The sequence below is a fragment of the Ptychodera flava genome, unplaced genomic scaffold (assembly GCF_041260155.1).
Source record: "Ptychodera flava strain L36383 unplaced genomic scaffold, AS_Pfla_20210202 Scaffold_44__1_contigs__length_1314385_pilon, whole genome shotgun sequence".
Classification (NCBI taxonomy): Eukaryota; Metazoa; Hemichordata; class Enteropneusta; family Ptychoderidae; genus Ptychodera; species Ptychodera flava.
Genome location: NW_027248366.1, coordinates 446,915 through 453,756, shown reverse-complemented (window position 1 = coordinate 453,756; position 6,842 = coordinate 446,915). Strand labels below are relative to the sequence as shown.

At 33.9% G+C, this 6,842-nt stretch overlaps 1 long non-coding RNA gene across 1 annotated transcript; it reads right to left on the bottom strand.

Annotated features, from left to right (window-relative positions):
* Nucleotides 1-693: 693 nt before the first annotated feature.
* LOC139128148 (uncharacterized) lies at nucleotides 694-5,805 on the bottom strand. Its single transcript, XR_011551205.1, has 4 exons — nucleotides 5,769-5,805; nucleotides 3,623-3,907; nucleotides 3,028-3,211; nucleotides 694-968 (listed from the first exon to the last, which is right to left on the bottom strand). It is a non-coding gene; the product is annotated as an uncharacterized lncRNA (long non-coding RNA).
* Between the last annotated feature and the right edge of the window lie 1,037 nt (nucleotides 5,806-6,842).

The window sequence follows — 6,842 nt, the reverse complement described above, 5'->3', positions numbered from 1 at the left end:
AAATTTGAGGTGGCCCACCCCCGGCTGTAATAACTGAACGCTCCCTAGTTAGTGCATATAATATCTGGGCTTCTGGTGTATTCTGCTGTGGATGTCTCCATAAGAATACACTGAATACACTGAATGTTCTTGTTTTTATAGCCTGGTACTGCGCACTGTTCTGCCATGGTATTTCGACTGCACATAAGATTTTAATATAAGTTCAACAAAAAAGCAATCCATACACTCATAGAGCTCTTCTGCGACATTTGATGTGCAGCATATTAAGATTTAAAAAACACATTTTATGTTAAATATTATTGTCTGAGCTGTTCACTGAACTGCTTTAGGGGTGATTCATGTGTAGTAGTAGTAGTAGTAGTAGTATAGTAGTAGTAGTAGTAGTAAGTAGTTGTAGGAATAGTAGTATAGTATTTTGTATAGTAGTTATAATAAATAATAATTATAATTACCATTGTTATTATCATTATTTTTTATGTTTATGATCATGATTATCATAATTGTAATTATAATCATCATTACTGCTATCAAAACATATAATTGTTACTAACTTTGTCCTTGTTTTTATTTTAAAAGGCAATGATTTTTGTGAGTATCCTCTACTTTGAACTTAATGGCATCAAAATGTGAGAACTAAACCTTCACTCATTACATGCTTGAAATTAACGTCTAAAATTATACTTACCACTAAGAGATTGAGTAGATAGCTTCAGAACAGGCTCTTGTATGTCATAGGTGCAATCTTTATTGATATTCTGCCATTCACAGTTACCAGATTCATCTTTTAGTATGCATAGTTCAGTGTTGTCAACATTAACGTCTTGAGGAATTGGTGGTGGTATGGCATACTCAAGGTTACTAACTTCTTGAATGCACTGGATGCTGCTCTTCTTTTATGTAAATTACGGTGAAAAAAGATTCATCAGCAGCTACAATGTGAGCTAATTCTTCTATTCAGATTGATGAAGCTGCAAATCAAAATTGTATTTATTACAATGAGATGATGAACCTTTGCAGTTATGAAAAAAAGTTACTTTTAATAACGAAAATCGTGTCAATGACACTGTAATCCATTTGATGTATCTCCTTAGTAAATATTAAAATGACAGACGTGCAAAGAGGGTTGTGATAGCAGTGCCCAATATGTGAATTCCACTATGGTATAGTCTATGCTCTATCTTTTCTTATTGTATCACTTTTCACGAGATAATTGCGAGTGGCGCTGGGTGGCTAATAAAGCATTGACGAGTATAGTTTATCATTTAAGGGAATCTCACTGCAAGCACAGAAGATGATACAAGTATGGCAGAAGGATGTGTTGTCACATATGCTTCAATCACTAAAGCAAGATTGCTTCCATCCCTTGTTTATTTCAGGCAATTTCTGCGTGTTTTTTTATCAAAAGTAATACTAAATATAAATAACCATTGGATTCAACCTCTTGGGGTTTGTCCTTTCTTACCGGTATGATATATTAAAAAACATAAAATACACACATAAAGATACTAAAACTGAGAAATTTACCCACAGACTACTATCTTGCTTATATAGCCATAACATCAATTTAGACACCAATTTAGATCATTTTGAAACCTGTCCTTACGGACACCTCTTTAATTAAGGACGGATTAATCAAACCAAAAATTACGTTTTGAATAAAATTTTACCTGTCTATTAAGGACACCTCTATATTGAGGACACTTTTTCCATTATTGAAGGTGTCCCTAATAAACAGTTTTTTACTGTATCTGTATTTCAAACTGCTCAAGCACTAGGGCGCTTTCTTAGACTAGGAAGAATTAGTTCCATCTTCTACTCATAACACATTTCCACTCTACATATCAAAGTATACATACATACATACATACATACATACAGACAGACAGACAGACAGACAGACAGACGCACGGAACGCACGCACGCACGCACTGCACGCACACACACACACACACATACATACATACATACATACATACATACATACAGTCATTTTTATATATCTCAGTATTACACTATACATGTAACTCTTTGTTGTCATACACACTTCATCGAATGAAAGTAAATGTCACAGGAGGGATCCCAGCGATTATACAATTCCCCAATAAAAGTTTAGGCAAGTATAGACAGTACCATTTTGGTGGCAAGCACCAAGCATGCTCAATATCACCATTTCAACAGTATCCTGTGCAAAAAATATGACAGTATATGGTATGAAAAATAAAGATGTTCATTATTTCACCATGACATTCTTAAAATTTATAAACATCACATTTGTGAATATCTAAAAAAATTCACCAATTTTTTTCGAAAACTTATTTACTTAATCACTTTGGGACATCTTGTATCAATTTTATCGACTTATGTATCAAAATATTACAAAAATAAGACAAAATCATTAAACTTTGCAATAAGAGATTTCATAATAATATATAAAAGTATTGTTTATACCATCACAAAGTACCTGTATGCAAAAATAAAAAAAATCTCATATGTAGTTCCTCAATTTTTATTTTTACCATTTTCATTATTTTTAGCTAATTTGCAAATTTTTGAGCGAGTATACTCTTCTAAACAAAGTCCCTATCATTAGCCAAAATAATATCTACATACCAAAAACCAACCTGATGCACGCAGCGTTTCCCAAGTTTATTGAGTGCATATGTATGTATGGATGAACGGACAGACGGACGCATGCATGTTGTCCTTCCATCCATGCATGCGTGTGCGCATCTGTCCATCTATCGTCCATCCATCTGTGCGTCCGTCCGTCCATCCATCCATCCATCCATCCATCCATCCATCCATCCATCCATACATACATACATACATACATACATCCTTTCTAACCTATAAGTATAGCTCCCCATGGTATACATTTATGTGAACAATAGGAGTTAACTAGAAATAAAGTGTTTTGTACATTTCCTATGTTAGAAAATGACCACAATGATTCATGCATTTTACGCATTCTGTCATATATAAAGAAAAGCAAACAGTGAAAGTTGAAAGGCACAAAGAATATAATACCTCTAAAATGAATTTCCTTGGATGTTCTACTGCATCCTCCAGGTACTTCAAGACACACTTGATCATTTGCTGAGGATGACCATTTACCACCATCCTTGCTTACGTTAATAGTATCTTGAACAGGCTTCGATAAAGCACAGAAGCGTGAAAACTGTGTTACTTCCACCTGAATCCTACCTTTAATCTAGATTTTAGCAAAAATAAAATAAGTAATTTACTGGGGAAAATAGGGTTTATTGTCATATATTTGAAAACAGTTATAGGTAAAAAAAACTTGTGGTAATATAATAGCTCATAAAAAGTGCAATATTTAGAAAAACAGTCCTGTAGACACATGTCACATCACAAAACACGCCAAAAATGGAGGAAGCTTGAATTAGTATCATGCCAACCTGAGAATACTCTTCAGTAAAATCAGTAGTCTTGTTCAAACGAAGGATTGTTAAGAACATTTTAATTGAAAATAATATTTTTTTTCATTTTCTCTTTTAATTATTTTTCTAGATGACTCTCTTGCATATGATGGGCTATTCATTAGAATTAGGTTTACCAGAATAATTTTTGGAGGTCTAACATAATAAAGCTCTCTACTGACCAAAACACTCTTGAGTTCCTCCCATTTATTGCCATCATTGCTCCTCAGAATAACCTGCATCCTCTCACGGGGATCAACATTTAAGGATGGTCTTGAAATGTAGACTGGCTGTTTAAATGTTATGTGGCCTTCAATTTCAAGACATCTGATTCGTAATATTCATAATCTTTAAGAGGTGGTCGTTTGTTTATTGTTGGTTGTTACTACACAATTTCCTGCTTTCTTCACAGCATTCGGAGGCACCTCGAGTTGAAATCCAGATGGCAATTTGTAGAAATGTCTCTCCTTAGAGGCAAATATATAAAAGAATCTTATGTTGCATGTTATTGTCACTCCTGTCCGAACATATATTCAGAATTCATCATGACAGTTGTTATGGCATTAGTAAAGACATAAATCTAGGCCTGAACATTTGAAATACTGGTTAATCCCTTTTCGAACAGGGATAACAGTATAATGGATACGTCCTGCAGTCACCATAAAGCAACAAACATAGCAATAAAAAGAGAAACACTTTTACTACTAAAAGGCACCCTTTATCAGCAGTATGAAGAGTCTTTCTTCATTCATTGAAAACGCCTCACTCTGTAAAACTAAAATGGGTGAGAGAGGATGGTGCGATACAGTACATGCTGGGGTTCAATGCTAATTGCACGAACAAAAGCATTCAGTAGGAGAAGACAGTTGAGAGTTGTTGTTGTAATGAAATAGGGGTAAGAAAAGGAACTCAAACCAAAAATAAAGTTGCCACACAGCTGAACAATGAATATTGCATACATCATACGGTACTGTTATAAATTATAACATGTGTTACAAGAAACATCATCCAATGATAACGATTTGGGAACCTATGATATGAAAACTTTTTGAGGCAGGAAAAACAGCAATGAGTGAGGGATCTCTTTAATTACAAAGGCTTGATGAACGTTTCAAATATTCTGATTACTTATCACTCACCAACATGCATTTTGAAGTACACACTATACAATGCCATGGAAGGAATAAACAATTGAATTCACATGACAAATGCAAAAATTAGCATCAAGGACACTCTGCGAACATTTTGATCAGGCATGTCAAAATAAATGAAATACCAGATAAATAGAAGTGTTTGGATTTTCATGGTTTCTTTTAAATTTATGAATGTCTGGAAGTGCATTAATAATCTCACACCTATAGCAACAGTATGTCTAAATTTCGCTAAATCTCCACCATTTCAATTATTTTTTCTGCATTGCTACAACTCAATATCAAAGCACTGTTTCAAAGGTTTACCGAACAGGGGTCGCCCCTTTGCTTTAACATTTGAGGGGGGATTTGACGGGAACCATAAACACTTGTGCAAATTTTAATTATGCAAATAAAGATTTTTAAGGTACGAGCAATTCAGGTTAAGTGTATCGAAAACCAAATCGAGGAAAGTCCCTCTTTGTTGCTCTTATCCATGTAGCAAATTAGAATACATTATAAGCTGGCTAAAATTTTCAGATTAAACTTATAGAGTGCTAAGGATGACAAGCTACATAATCATGTTTATTTCGAGGGGGATTCAGATTAGGTTGGTCGGCTTTGTGCAATCATCACTCTTGTGAAAATACAAATATTTCTTTAGTGAACTCTCTTTATCTTGCAAGGAAATGTGGCATACTTTAGCTCAGACTGACCATTTAATGACTTAATTATAGGTCAGAAAATGGGAACAATGCGGATATCAAATTTGGTATTCAAGCTACTTCACTGGTAATACTAGATAAAGCATTGATGAATCATGAAAATTATACCAGTTCACAACATAAGTGCCAGAATGCACAACGTATGGAGTTAACTGGTCAAAATTGGGTAGTAGACATATTCTGAGGTGGTTTATTGCTACTATATTATAATATAAAATGAAATTCTGGCTTGAAATGTCAATAAAGAATATTTCTCCTGCTGAGATTATCTCCTGCCTGTTTAAACAATGCTACTGTCTCTGAATATATCATGGTTATTTTCAGGTCTCAACCAATCAGATCGCAGCATTTGCACCATCGACATGCTGGTAAAAGATGTAATTAATTCCTGTGGACTATCCCGTGACTTTTTTAGCTGCCATCAACATTAAAATGGATCGTTGTAAACATTGTTGCACTTGACATACACTCACCTCATCTGCAATGAGCCAGATATTTCTGCAATCTCCTAGACAATAAAACAGATTGTTGAAAATAACTTAAATATTTCATTATTTGGCATATTTGTATGCCATTTTTTCCTGTTCAAATATGACACATATTGATTATCACACATAAAAAGATATTAAGTACGATGACCATGAGTAATATATCATAACAGTATGCATTTAGCATAATGTAATATTGATCAATTTATCAGGGAAACTTGGTAGACCACACATATATCACATACGAGAAATAATATTTTACCTTTTCTTTCAAATACATTCATAACTATTTTCTAACTCATCCAGAAGATTATTAATTGTCTTCTGTTGTTGCTGCAGCTTCTCAACTTCATTTTGTTTTAAATCTACAGTAACAAGGTGATATAAAATTCCAAAAGTAATTTAAAGTACACTGTTCTTTGATTTTGTTCAAATGGCTATCGAATTGTTTTACGAGAAACGACAGTGAAGATAGAGAAGATAACATTGTTGTTGAAAATGTGAAATTGTTATTGTACATTTTGTTGAATGTCTGGGGTAATAATACAGAACTCTGTACATCACATGTCTTGGTATCAATTCAGCACTGAATGAAAACCCTCTGATAAGTGTTTGACTGGAAAATGCACTTTTGTAAATACGTTCTATGAATTGAAGGTGTAGTTCCTGGTTTAATGTGGACCATATTGAGGGAGAATATTTCTTCAAGGTATGTCATAGTATATAATTCATAGTACATCAAATTAGGCATGTCGGAGAAATTGAACAATAAAGGGACAATATTACAGCACATTAATAGCCAGCATTGGCAAAAAGAGTATCAAAAGGGTCAAAATACCATGTTGAAAAATTGTTTAACCAAAACTGGACAGTCCAGTGACGTTGTCCATAAGAACTACACACATTAAATAAAATAACAAAATAGTTCTTGATACCATTGTCCTCTTCTGTGTAAGTAGCATATTCTTGCATCCCTATTGCTGAATCTTTGTCTGTGTTTCCAAGTCGTTGCATCTTTGGTTTCATTTGTTCAACTTCTACTTTCTCTCCACTATCTGA